Source organism: Pristiophorus japonicus, chromosome 1, assembly GCF_044704955.1.
Source record: "Pristiophorus japonicus isolate sPriJap1 chromosome 1, sPriJap1.hap1, whole genome shotgun sequence".
NCBI lineage: Eukaryota > Metazoa > Chordata > Chondrichthyes > Pristiophoridae > Pristiophorus > Pristiophorus japonicus.
Window position 1 is genome coordinate 397,801,103 of NC_091977.1, and position 14,522 is coordinate 397,815,624.

General features: G+C 48.1%; 1 protein-coding gene across 5 annotated transcripts in view; it reads left to right on the plus strand.

Annotated features, from left to right (window-relative positions):
• Window positions 1-6,762: 6,762 nt before the first annotated feature.
• The window catches only part of ppp1r42 (protein phosphatase 1, regulatory subunit 42), a 223,005-nt gene continuing 215,245 nt past the window's right edge, over window positions 6,763-14,522 (plus strand). For 4 of the 5 annotated variants that reach the window (XM_070875368.1, XM_070875387.1, XM_070875407.1 and 1 more), the window contains exons 1-2: window positions 6,763-6,829; window positions 7,346-7,533. The gene's annotated coding sequence lies outside the window, so the exon portion shown is untranslated. Of the gene's footprint in view, window positions 6,830-6,910; window positions 6,987-7,345; window positions 7,534-14,522 lie in introns of those variants that run through there. The other variant, XM_070875377.1, reaches the window with a different exon arrangement.

The following is a 14,522-nucleotide window of genomic DNA, read 5'->3' on the forward strand; positions in this document are numbered from 1 at the left end:
TACCATTGCCATCCTGGGGTCACCATTGACTAGAAATTTAACTAGACCAGCCACATAAATACTGTGGCTACAAGAGTAGGTCAGAGGCTGGGTATTCTGTGGCAAGTGTCTCACCTCCTGACTTCCCAAAGCATTTCCACCATCTAAAGGCACAAGTCAGGAGTGTAATGGAATACTGTCCACTTGTCTGGATGAGTGCAGCTCCAACAACACCCAATAAGCTCGACACCATCCACGACAAAGCAACCCACTTGATTGGCACTCCATCCACCACCTTAATCATTCATTCCCTCCACCACCGACGCACTGTGCATCTAAAAAATGCACTGCAGCAACTTGCCAAGGTTTCTTTGAAGGCACCTCCCAAACTTGCGACTTCTACCATTTAGAAGGACAAGGGCAGCAGGCGCATGGGAACACCATCATCTACTAGTTCCCCTCCAAGTCACACACCATACTGACTTGGAAATTGTAAGAGAAAATTGGCATTAGGGGTATAAGCGAAATAAGGTTTAAAGTGCCAGCTTCTACATTGGCTCAGCAAAAGGGGCAGAAGGTCTGTGACTGACCTCACATTCTAACATATTCCAGCACCAAGGACCCAGAGGCCTCTGATTCAACATTGATGTACCAAAACACCAGATAACATTAAGGTACGTCCAGTCTGAGAAGACTGTGAAAAGACGCTAAACAGACTTTTAGGTGCTATGTATGATCAGCAAATTCTAACCCAATGAGGTCATCCCAGTTAAGTCTAAAAGTTGCCTTGAGGTCGTGGTCTGTCAATCCAAAATATTGCCAATAAGGTAACCCAATTATAGAGATCGAGGGAGATCGTACCGGGGAGGCAAAGGGATCTATGAAATGTATAAATGATGTACAATTTTATTATTCAGGGAACATCTCCACTCACAGGCAGCTGTGATGAGAAGTGTTCCCGGATGTCCGTAATTAAAGATCGTTATACCTTGCCATCCGTCTCCATCTAATACTTCGAGGGCTGCTACGCGGGTTGGGACAAGCGTCGACTCTTTATATTACAGGGCCCGCTCGTGGGAAGAGAAGCCTTCCCATTTTCCCCTTCAATTTGGCGCTGCGAGCAGGGTACAAGAACTTCCCGAACGCAACAATGATCCAGATGTTGGGGTGAGTATGTTTAATTTACCACCTTCCAGTTTGAGCTGTGGCATTGTAAACCGGGAGGGAAGGACATCTGTACAAAGAACTATCTGTAGCGGGTCCCGGAGGGATGGAGACGGAGGACAGGGACGATCTAGGGATGGGAGGGGATTAAAAGGCATACCCTGAGACGCGCGCGTGTAGGAAGCGCGGCAGTGCGAGGGTATGACGCAAGGGAAGACATATGGATGAGACCTATTGACCCAAGCGGTACGAGCGCATGGCGCAGGGATGAGACATATTGACCTGGAAGCGTGGCAGTACGGGTGTACGGCGCAAAAGGAAGACATATAGACGACGTTCCCGCAGAGACGAGACATATTGACCCAGAAGCGTGGCAGTATGAGTGTACGGCACCAAGGGGAGACATATAGACGACGTCCTGCATCCCAAACACGAATTAAAGGGAATGCCCAAGACCCCTACACCTTCCCCAAAGTAAGATGGGTAACTCGGCTAGTAAAAAGGCGAATAAAACCAATGAGGGAACAGGAACCCGTGGCAGCAAACAAAAGGAGGAAGAATGTAACTGGGGACCAAAAGAGTCTTTACTAAATTTACTGGGCAAAAAATACACAACATTAATAGAAGAAATGAAATGGAAAGGGTGGCAGCCCACGGATACCCCGATAGACAGAAACAATGGTGAGATAGTCAGACCAAACACAAGGGTGAAATGGCCCAGGTAATTATCCTCACCTGTTACCGGGAACAGGTAAAAGAAATAGATATCCACACTGAATTGATTCAGGAATTAAAAACTAAAATAGCGGAATTAGAAAAGGCTGTAAAGGAGAACGGACAAACCCTACAGTGCGCATCAGCAACACCCGACCCAAAAATAACATTTTCCGACGTCTTATAATATAGGCCTTGAAGTCCGTTTCTTCAATGTTGCTCAGTAAAATTCCTGGAACTCCCTCCCTAACAGCACTATGGGAGTACCTTCACTATATGGATTGCAGCGGTTCAGGAAGACGGCTCACCAGCACCTTTTCAAGGGCAATTAGGGATGGGCAATAAATGCTGGCCTTGCCAGTGATGCCCACATCCCATAAAGGCATTAAAAAATTGCCAGATTATAAATCTATCCAGATTATTAGAGGCCTTTTTCAAAATTGTTGAAGTAATTCATAACTTCCTCTGTGATATTGTGTTGTACAAATATTTGATTGTTTCATGATAATCCATTTCTTTGCCAAGTGTGTTTTTCATTTGTTCTCTTGTCTACAGATTTATTAATCTTGTTCAGCAGCATGACTTGTCAAATTTCTCTCATTTGGAATGACAAGTCCAAACCTGAGGGGAGAATTGAGGCAGTGATGGCATTTTATGCATGCTTAGATTCTGTGAAAAGTTAATTGTAAATTTTAACATTGTTAATAATGATTATCTTTACATCAGACATTACAACAGTACACTCCAAAGGTACTACATTGGCTGTAAAGCACTTTGAGACGTCTGGTGGTCGTGAAATGTGCTATATAAATCCAAGTCTTTCTTTCAGACGCTAATTAAGATAGAAAATGCCAAAAAGTGAAGAATCAAAGCGACATTACAAACGGAACTAACTCCTTGGTTTAAAAATGTAACCTATTATAATATTCACAACATATGACTAAATGGTTTTGAATTAATTTCCTAACACATCTGGTTCTGCAGTTCGCTCTCCTCCATAAAGACCCTCCTTAAAACCCATCTCTTTGACCAAGCTTTAGTCACCCCTCCCAATATCTCCTTCCTTGACTTGTCGCCGATTATTGTCTGGTTATCTTCTGTGATTCGCACTGGGACGTTTTTTCTATGTTAAGGATGCTATATATAAAAATTGGTGGGAGCCACTGGGACCTCTCCAGCAAGATGGAGCGGGGTGCAGTCAACAAAAGTGAACAGGGCCCCAGTGGCTTCCACCCTCACCCTCCACACCTCGGGTCCCTCACCACCTCTCCTGAAGGCGCTGCTCAGTGTCGAGCTTATGGCTCACATCTCACCATAGGCAACTAGGCCCATACATTTCAGCCTAGCCTCCAGTCATCTCAGACCCCCTTGCCACTGGGCCAAAACCTTGCTTTACTAAGCCCGTGTGGTAACCGGTGTGCAACGGCCACCCCACATTAAAATAACTCACGCACAGGCATCATCCACCTTTCAAAATGAAGTTTGGGACCTGGAACGTCAGGACCCTCATGGACAACCCCAACAGTGACAGACCAAAATGTCGCATTTCTATCATTGCCCGGGAACTCAGACGCTTCAACGTCGACATCGCCGCCCTAAGTGAGACCCGGCGGGCAGGGGAACGCCAGCTCAAAGAACAAGATCTTGGTTACATCATCTTCTGGAAAGGTAAACCAGAAGAAGAACGCTGTCTCCATGGGGTAGGCTTCATCATCAAGAATGAGCAGGTGGTCCGTCTCAGAGACGTCCCCTGCGGGCTAAACGAACGTCTCATGACTCTCAGGTTCACCCTAGTCTGGAACCAGTGTGCCACAGTCATCAGCGCGTATGCCCCAACACTCGACACAACAGATGAGACCAAAGAGGAATTCCCTCCAGCCTCGAACAATCCCTGTCCCGAGTCCCTACGGACGACAAACTGATCCTCCTTGGTGACTTTAATACCAGAGTCGGTAAGGACACAGACCTCTGGGGAGGTGTGATCAGCAGAGATGAGGTAGGGAAAACCAACTCCAGCAGTACCCTGGTCCTGACAAAATGTCTATAACATGACCTTGTCATCACCAACACCTTGTTCTAGCAGAGAGAGAGGTACAAGGCATCATGGCAAAACCCTCGCTCCAAGCATTGGCATCTGCTTGACTACATCATCGTCCGAGCGAGGGACCGCAAGGATGTGCGCATCAGCCGTGCCATGACAGGAGCCGAATACTGCTGGATGGATCACTGCCTAATCCGTTCCGTCATCAACATTAATATAGCCCCAAAGCAGCGACGGCAACAGAAACATGCCACAGAAAAATCAACGCCGGGGCACTCAAAGACCCAGTTAACCAGCGCCTCACTTACCAACCTGGCGAGCCTCAATGATCCTGAGACACAGAGTGCCCACAGCCTCCCACAGTCTGCCTGCAAGGCCTTCATAACCAGTGAAGAGACGCTCGGTCACTCAACCAGGAAACACCAAGACTGGTTTGACGAGAACGACCAGGAGATCCAGGAGCTAATAAGCCGCAAGTGCAAGGCATTTCTGAACTTAAAGCAGCAACCCAACTCGGGAGCAGCAAAGCAGCTCTACAGGCGGCTGATGGGCGAGGTCCAACAAAAAACCCATGACCTAAATAGATGGTGGGTGGAGAAAGCAGCTGGCCGACAACTATGACGTGCAAGGATTCTTCAGCGCAGCCAAGGCCACCTACAGCCCAAGGACCCAAGGCCCCACCCCATTGTTAGCCAAGAACAGAGAGGCACTCATTAAGGACACTGAGGCAGTCAGGGCCGCTGGAAGGAGCACTTTGAAGATGTTCCTAACCGAGACTCTGCCTTCGACATGAGTGTCCTCGACTCCATCCCACAGCATGCTACCCACCACCATCTCAGCAAAACCCCAGTCCTGCATGAGGTAGAAAAGGCCATCCATCAGCTCAAGAACAACAAGGCATCAGAAGCAAATTGAATCCCCACTGAGGCATTAAAGTATGGCAGAGAAGCACTATTGGCACGATTACATGACCTTATCTCTGTTATCTGGAAGGAGGAGAGCATGCCAGGAGATCTCAGAGATGCTGTAATTGTGACCATCTTCAAAAAAGGGGACAAGTCCGACTGCGGCAACTACAGAGGAATCTCCCTGCTGTCGGCCACTGGGAAAGTCATCGCAAGAATCCTCCTCAACCGTCTTCTCCCTGTGGTTGAAGAGCTCCTCTCAGAGTCACAATGCGGATTCCGTCCACCAAGGCGTACAACGGACATCATCTTCACCACTCGAGAACTACAAGAGAAATGCAGGAAACAGCACCAACCCTTGTACATGGCTTTCTTTGACCTCACAAAGGCATTTGACACTGTCAACCGTGAGGGACTATGGAGCGTTCTCCTCCATTTTGGCTGCCCCCATAAGTTTGTCACCATCCTCCACCTGCTCCACGACAACATGCAAGCCGTGATCCTGACCAATGGATCCACCACAGACCCAACCCACGTCCGGACCAGAGTCAAGCAGGGCTGCGTCATCGCACCAACATTCTTCTTGATCTTCCTTGCGGCAATGCTCCATCTCACTATCAACAAGCTCCCTGCTGGAGTGGAACTAAACTATAGAATCAATGGGAACCTGTTCAACCTACGTCGCCTCCAGGCAAGATCCAAGGTCGTCCCATCCTCTGTCATCGAACTACAGTATGCGGACGCGCTTGCATCTGCGGACACACAGAGGCCGAACTCCAAGCCATCATCAACACCTTCACCGAGGCGTACGCTAAACATCTGGAAGACAAAAGGTCCTCCACTAACTTGACACCGCCACACAGCACTGACCCTGGTCATCAAAATCCATGGCTTGACCATGGACAATGAGGGCCATTTTTCATACCTCCGTCCAGAGTCTACTATCAGCAAGGGCAGACATTGATGACGAGGTCCAACACCGCCGAAGAGTGCCAGCGCAGCCTTCGGTTGCCTGAGGAAGACAGTGTTTGAAGACCAGCACCTCAAATCTGGCAACAAGCTTATGGTCTATAGGCCGGTAGTGATATCTGCCCTCCTATATGGCTCAGAGACGTGGACTATATACAGCATACACCTCAAAGCGCTGGAGAAGTACCACCAGCGCTGCCTGAGCAAGATCCTGCAAATCCACTGGGAGGATAGATGCACCAACGTCAGTGTTCTCGCTCAGGCCAACATCCCCAGCATCGAAGCATTGAACACACTCGACCAGCTCCGTTGGGCGGGCCACATCGTCCGCATGCCCGACATGAGTCTCCCTGAGCAAGTGCTCTACTCGGAACTCCTACACGGCAAGCGAGCCCCAGGTGGGCAGAGGAAATGCTTCAAGGGCACCCCCAAAGCAGCCTCCTTGATAAAGTGTAACATCCCCACCGGCACTTGGGAATCCCTGGCCCAAGACCGCCCAAAGTGGAGGAAAAGCATCCGGGAGGGTGCTGAGCACCTTGAGTGTTGTCACCGAGAGCATGCAGAATCCAAGCGTAGACAGTGGAAGGAGCGTGCGGCAAACCAGACTCCCCACCCACCCTTTCCTTCTACCACTGTCTGCCCCACTTGTTAGAGACTGTAATTCGTGCATTGGGCTGTACAGTCACCTGAGAACTCACTTTTAGAGTGGAAGCAAGTCTTCCTCGATTTCAAGGGACTGCCTATGATGATGATATAAAAATGCATTTGTTATTGTTATTGATTCACCTGCAGAATCCTCGATCAGTGGTGAGTGCAGTAAGCAGCATGGGAAGGGGTGGGGAGATTATTGAAATCTATTTATTTGTGATCATTACAGATCTCGTTCCTGAAATTATGCCTTGCCCTGGTAGGGAGATTTAAACATCAGCGTCTCCCTGACAACAGAGGCAGCGCGAGCCTGGAGCAGCTGGAGGGAGATTTAAACATCAGCGTCTCCCTGACAACAGAGGCAGCTCAAGCCTGGAGCTATTACAGGTCCTGTAATGAGAAATAAAAGGTAATAAAATTATGACATCATAAGGATGGAGGATAGTGATTGGTTCTTCCAGATTAATTGAATCACTTGACAGGGAATGAATCTTACAGAAAGCTAATAACTGATTTAATTTGATTCAATTGCTGATTTTCTAATTTTAAGTTAATTTATAATTATGGTGAATATTTAATTTTGTTTAAATTATAATCTTTATTATACTGATTTTACTATTGTATACTCCTTATTGTATTATTTACAATGTAATTTGAATTTTAAAAAAATGTTTTCGCCTGTGTCTATCTGCGTGCGCATTTTAGCTGCCGCTTTGGACCGAGCCTTTAACCTCTTTTTACACTTCCTTCTCACGCTTTTTCTCTCTTTCCCTCAATGGTCAATATCGAACATGTTGTAAAATTGTTGTGAAGTACCTTGGGACATTTTACTATGTTAAAGGCACTTTATAAATAAAAGTTGTTGTTGTAGTATTGAAAATTCCACCCAACTGGCCCTTTCATTCTCTTTCTGGTCTGTTTGCAGCTCTGACGCGAGTTCAGTTAAAGCATGGAACCTGGCGCTTTACCGGGCAACACAATGGCGGCACCCGTCTCCCATAGCAACCGCAGCAGCGTCGGCCGCCAGCTTTCAAACCAGCCAGCGTTCGAAACGGCCGCTTGCAGCTTCAAGGCGCGCGGCCGGTTCACCAACCGCAACACAGCCAGGTCCTGGTAAGCAAAGGCGGCGGGCGGCTTCGTTACAGCGTTATTAGCAAAGGGGAGGCCTCACTTACTATTTCATCTTTTGTGAAAGTCAATGTCAGTGGTTGATCGGACAGGTAGTGTTCTTTTGCTGTAACTCCTTACCCTGGACAGTTGGGCTGTTGGTTCATCGGCAGCTGCTGGGCCCGGCGGAAGTGGCTGGGCTCCTGGAGACTTGGGTTGCCGGTGTTAGTTCCGCTGGTCAACATTGCAGGCCGATTATGCGCCTTGGTTTGAGTGAGTGCGATCCGGCTTCTGCTTCGGCTTCACATTCGTGCAAACTGTGCGGGAACTTAAACCGACTTCAAGCAAACTCCGCGAAAGCGCCTCAAGGAGCTTCGTACCGGCAGCGGTGTATGCAGACACCATCTCCTTCCTGATCTCGTTTGCCCTATGTTTCACTCCAGATTAACTAGGGCGACAAACTTAACAGTGACTTTGTGATGCCTGAGAAATGACCTTGACCGATTGTCTGAACGCTCCTCACATCCAGCAGATCGTGACCTAGGTTACTTCCGTTTAAAAAAATCCCCGTTAGCCTGGTGTGCAATGTGTGTGTGAAACATAGAAACATAGAAAATAGGTGCAGGAGTAGGCCATTCGGCCCTTCGAGCCTGCACCGCCATTCAATGAGTTCATGGCTGAACATGCAACTTCAGTACCCCATTCCTGCTTTCTCGCCATACCCCTTGATCCCCCTAGTAGTAAGAACTACATCTAACTCCTTTTTGAATATATTTAGTGAATTGGCCTCAACAACTTTCTGTGGTAGAGAATTCCACAGGTTCACCACTCTGGGTGAAGAAGTTTCTCCTCATCTCGGTCCTAAATGGCTTACCCCTTATCCTTAGACTGTGATCCCTGGTTCTGGACTTCCCCAACATTGGGAACATTCTTCCTGCATCTAACCTGTCTAAACCCGTCAGAATTTTAAACGTTTCCATGAGATCCCCTCTCATTCTTCTGAACACCAGTGAATACAAGCCCAGTTGATCCAGTCTTTCTTGATATGTCAGTCCCGCCATCCCGGGAATCAGTCTGGTGAACCTTCGCTGCACTCCCTCAATAGCAAGAATGTCCTTCCTCAAGTTATGAAACCAAAACTGTACACAATACTCCAGGTGTGGCCTCACTAAGGCCCTGTACAACTGCAGTAAGACCTCCCTGCTCCTATACTCAAATCCTCTAGCTATGAAGGCCAACATACCATTTGCTGCCTTCACCGCCTGCTGCACCTGTATGCCAACTTTCAATGACTGATGTACCACGACACCCAGGTCTTGTTGCACCTCCCCTTTTCCTAATCTGCCGCCATTCAGATAATGTTCTTTCTTTGTGTTTTTACCACCAAAGTGGATAACCTCACATTTATCCACATTATACTGCATCTGCCATGCGTTTGCCCACTCAGCTAACCTGTCCAAGTCACTCTGCAGCCTTCTTGTGTCCTCCTCACAGCTCACAACGCCGCTCAGCTTAGTGTCATCTGCAAACTTGGAGATATTACGCTCAATTCCTTCATCTAAATCATTAATGTATATTGTAAATAGCTGGGGTCCCAGCACTGGGCCCTGCGGCACCCCATTAGCTACTGCCTGCCATTCTGAAAAGGACCCATTTATCCCGACTCTCTGCTTCATGCCTGCCAACTAGTTCTCTATCCACGTCAGTACATTACCCCCAATACCATGTGGTTTAATTTTGCACACTAATCTCTTGTGTGGGACCTTGTCAAAAGCCTTTTGAAAGTCCAAATACACCACATCCACTGGTTCTCCCTTGTCCACTCTACTAGTTACATCCTCAAAAAATTCTGGAAGATTTGTCAAGCATGATTTCCCTTTCATAAATCCATGTTGACTTGGACTGATCCTGTCACTGCTTTCCAAATGCGCTGCTATTTCATCTTTAATAATTGATTCCAACATTTTCCCTACTACGGATGTCAGGCTAACCGGTCTATAATTACCCGTTTTCTCTCTTCCTCCTTTCTTAAAAAGTGGTGTTACATTAGCTACCCTCCTCCTCCATAGGAACTGATCCAGAGTCGATTAGACTGTTGGAAAATCATCACCAATGCATCCACTATTTCTAGGGCCACTTCCTTAAGTACTCTGGGAAGCAGACTATCAGGCCCCGGGCATTTATCGGCCTTCAATCCCATCAATTTCCCGAACACAATTTCCCGCCTAATAAGAATTTCCTTCAGTTCCTCCCTCTCACTTGACCCTCGGTCCCCTAGTATTTCCGGAAGGTCATGAGGACAGAACCAAAGTATTTGATTAACTGGTCCGCCATTTCTTTGTTCCCCATTATAAATTCACCTGAAACTGACTGCAAGAGATCGTCGTTTGTCTTCACTAATCTTTTTCTCTTCACATATCTATAGAAGCTTTTGCAGTCAGTTTTTATGTTCCCAGCAAGCTTCCTCTCATACTCTATTTTCCCCCTCCTAATTAAACCCTTTGTCCTCCTCTGCTGCATTATAAAATTCTCCCAGTCCTCAGGTTTGCTGCTTTTTCTGGCCAATTTATATGCCTCTTCCTTGGATTTAACACTATCCCTAATTTCCCTTGTTAGCCACGGTTGAGCCACCTTCCCCGTTTTATTTTTACTCCAGACAGGGATGTACAATTGTTGAAGTTCATCCATGTGATCTTTAAATGTTTGCCATTGCCTATCTACCATCAACCCTTTAAGTATCATTTGCCAGTCTATTCTAGCCAATTCACATTTCATACCATCGAAGTTACCTTTCCTTAAGTTCAGGACCCTAGTCTCTGAATTAACTGTGTCACTCTCCACCTTAATAAAGAATTCTACCATATTATGGTCACTCTTCCCCAAGGAGCCTCGCACAACAAGATTGCTAATTAGTCCTTTCTCATTACACATCACCCAATCTTGGATGGCCAGCCCTCGAGTTGGTTCCTCGACATATTGGACTAGAAAACCATCCCTAATACACTCCAGGAAATCCTCCCTCCACCACATTGCTACCAGTTTGGTTCGCCCAATCAATATGTAGATTAAAGTCGTCCATGATAACTGCTGTACCTTTATTGCACGCATCCCTAATTTCTTGTTTGATGCTGTCCCCAACCTCACTACTACTGTTTGGTGGTCTGTACACAACTCCCGCTAGCGTTTTCTGCCCTTTGGTATCGCGCAGCTCCACCCATATCAGTTAATTCGTCCACCTTATTATGAATACTCCTCGCATTGAGGCACAAAGCCTTCAGGCTTGTCTTTTTAACACACTTTGCCCCTTTAGAATTTTGCTGTAATGTGGCCCTTTTTGCCTTGGGTTTCTCTGCCATCCGCGTTTACTTTTCTTCTTTCTATCTTTTGCTTCTGTCCCCATTCTACTTCCCTCTGTCTCCCTGCATCGGTTCCCATCCCCCTGCCATATTAGTTTAACCCCTCCCCAACAGCACTAGCAAACATTCCTCCTAGGACTTTGGTTCCGGTCCTGCCCAGGTGCAGACCATCCGGTTTGTACTGGCCCCACTTCCCCCAGAACCGGTTCCAATGCCCCAGGAATTCAAATCCCTCCCTTCTGCACCACTCCTTAAGCCACGTATTCATCTGAGCTCTCCTGCGATTCCTACTCTGACTAGCACGTGGCACTGGTAGCAATTCTGAGATTACTACCTTTGAGGCCCTACTTTTTAATTTAGCTCCTAACTCCCTAAATTCATCCTGTAGGATCTCATCCCATTTTTTACCTATATCGTTGGTACCTATATGCACCATGACAACTGGCTGTTCACCCTCCCCCTTGAAAATGTCCTGCAGCCGCTCCGAGACATCCTTGACCCTTGCACCAGGGAGGCAACATACCATCCTGGAGTCTCGATTGCGGCCGGAGAAATGTGTATCTATTCCCCTTACAATAGAATCCCCTCCCACTATAGCTCTCCCACTCTTTTTCCTGCCCTCCTGTGCAGCAGAGCCACCCACGGTGCCATGAACTTGGCTGCTCCTACTCTTCCCCCGACGAGTCATCCCCCTCAACAGTACCCAAAGCAGTGTATCTGTTTTGCAGGGGACCCCTGCACTACCTTCCTTCCACTGCTCTTCCTGTTGGTCACCCATCCCCTATCTGGCTATGTAACCTTTACCTGCGGTAAGACCAACTCACTAAACGTGCTATTCATGGCATCCTCAGCATCGCGCATGCTCCTGGGTGTCATCGGTGTACATATGGAAGCTGACCCTGTGGCTCTAAGATCATGTCCCAAGGGGCAGCATGTTGATGTGAAAAAGGAGGGCTTAGATCGATTCTCAGATACCGCCATCCTCCATTCCCATTGCACGATTGCTCCTGCAGTTTCCCCACTGACTCCATTGAAAAGCTGTAACTTTCACCCTGTGTACCTCCCACTGGTTTTACTCTGGGGAAACCAATATCAGCCTTACTGTGTTCAAGAAAGGTATTTGTATTCCCATATATTTGTACTATAACAACATAAGAAATAGGAGCAGGAGCAGGCCATCTGGCCCTTCGAGCCCACTCTGCCATTTAATAAGATCTTGGCTGATCTGATCCTGGACTCAGCTCCACTTCCCTGCCCGCTCCTCATACCCCTTTACTGCCTTATCGCTCAAAAATCCATCTCCGCCTTAAATATATTCAATGACCCAGCCTCCACAGCTCTCTGGGGCAGAGAATTCCATAGATTTACGACCCTCTGAAAGAAAAAATTCCTCCTCATCTCAGTTTTAAATGGGCGGCCCCTTATTCTGAGACTATGCCCCCTAGTTTTAGTTTCCCCTATGAGTGGAAATATCCTCTCTGCATCCACCTTGTCGAATCCCCTCATTAAGTTATATGTTTCAATAAGATCACCTCTCATTCTTCTGAACTCCAATGTGTATAGGACCAACCTACTCAACCTATCTTCATAAGTCAACCCCCTCATCTCCGGAAGCAACCTAGTGAAGCTTCTCTGAACAGCCTCCAATGCAAGTATATCCTTTCTTAAATACGGAGACCAAAACTGTATGCAGTACTCTCGGTGTTGCCTTACCAAGTACCCTGTACAGTTGTAGCAGGACCTCTCTACTTTTATACTCTATCCCATTTGCAACATTTCCTGATTACTTGTTATATATGCACACTAACCTTTTGTGTTTCGTGCACAAGGACCCTCAGATTCCTCTGTGCTGTAGCACTTTGCAATTTTTCTCCATTTAAATTATAATTTGCTTTTCTATTTTTTCTGCCAAAGCGGATAACCTCACATTTTCCCATATTATACGCCATCTGCCAAATTTTTGCCCAATCACTTAGCCTGTCTATGGGCCCAAGCTTCCACATGATTTGCGCCTGATTTTTAGGAGCAACTGGTGGAGAACGGACTATCTTAGAAATCGCAATTCTCCACATTTTTTTTTCTGCAGTTCTAGTCAGGTAGAACAGTTCTACTTTGGAACAGAATTTTTTCTTCAAAAGGGGGCGTGTCCGGCCACTGACGCCTGATTTGAAAGTTTCCACAGTGAAAACGTACTCCAAACTAAGTTAGAATGGAGCAAGTGAAGATTTTTGTAGAACTGAAAAAACCTGTTCTGCACATTAAAAAATCAGGCGCAGGTTACAAATTAGGCGTCCAGAACGAGGTGGGGGGGGAGGGGGTGGGGGAAGGGAAGTCATTAAATTCTATAATAAATCCTTATTTATACTTATACAAATATTATACAAATAAATCCAACCTGAATAAACATTTATAAGCAAAGAAAAGATTAAATAAATCATCTTCCTACCTGTGTGAAAGTGCTTCAGGCAGGCCTTTCGGGACCGAAGGCTGAACGGGCCGGCCCAAGACTTCGGGCAGGGCCCGTCCCCAGCACCAGATTTACAGGTAGGTGGTGTTGGGTCGGTTCGGTTCGGGTCGGGGGGGGGGGGGGGGGAGAGAGAGGGAGGGGGGGAGAGGGAGGGGGGGAGAGGGAGGGGGGGAGAGAGAGGGGGGGAGAGAGAGGGGGGGAGGGAGGGAGAGAGAGGGGGGGAGGGAGAGAGAGAGGGGGGGAGGGGGGCAGGGAGAGAGAGAGGGGGGGAGGGAGAGAGAGGGAGAGAGAGAGGGGGGAGGGAGAGAGAGGGGGGGAGGGAAGGAGAGGGAGGGAGGGGGGAGGGAGGGAGAGGGAGGTGGGGAGGGAGGAGAGAGAGAGAGTGGGGGGAGGGAGGGGGAGGTCAGGTCGGATCCAGTCCGGGGGCGGGAGTCGGGTTGGATCGGGTCCGGTCCGGGGGGTGGTGGGGGGGGGGGGGCGGGGGGAGCAGGAGCAGGAGCGGGAATCGGGTCGGGTCCAGTCCGGGGGGGGGAGCGGGTGTCGGGTCCGGTCTGGAGGCAGGGGGGGTGGGCAGCGGGTGTCGGGTCTGGTCGGGGGGGGGGGCGAAGCAGAAGCTGGCTGTGGGAGGAGCCTTATTCACACAGCTCCAGTGAGGCCATTCGGCCAGGGCTAGGGGCTGCGTGCTTCGGGCGCCTGGAGCATGTGCAGAGGTCCCGGCACTGTTTTCAGCGCCGCGCCGAGGGCCAGAGGACCTGCAGGGAGGTGGAGAATACGGAGGATTTTTTTAGGCGCACTTTGTGGCACGAAAAACGGGCGTCCAGGTCGAGACTGCGCCGTTCTAGGCGCGTGTGGAAACTTGGGCCCTATATACCTTTGCAGATATTTTGTGTCCTCCTCACAATTTGCTTTCCCACCCATCTTTGTATCATCAGCAAACTTGGCTACATTACACTCGGTCCTTTCATCCAAGTCATTAATATAAAATGTAAATAGTTGAGAACCCAGCACCGATCCCTGTAGCACCCTACTAGTCACTGTTGGCAACTAAAAAATGACCCATTTATCCCGACTCTCTGTTTTCTGTTAGTTAGCCAATCCTCTATCCATGCTAATAAATTACCCCCAACCCCGTGAACTTTTATCTTGTGCAGTACCCTTTTATGTGACACCTT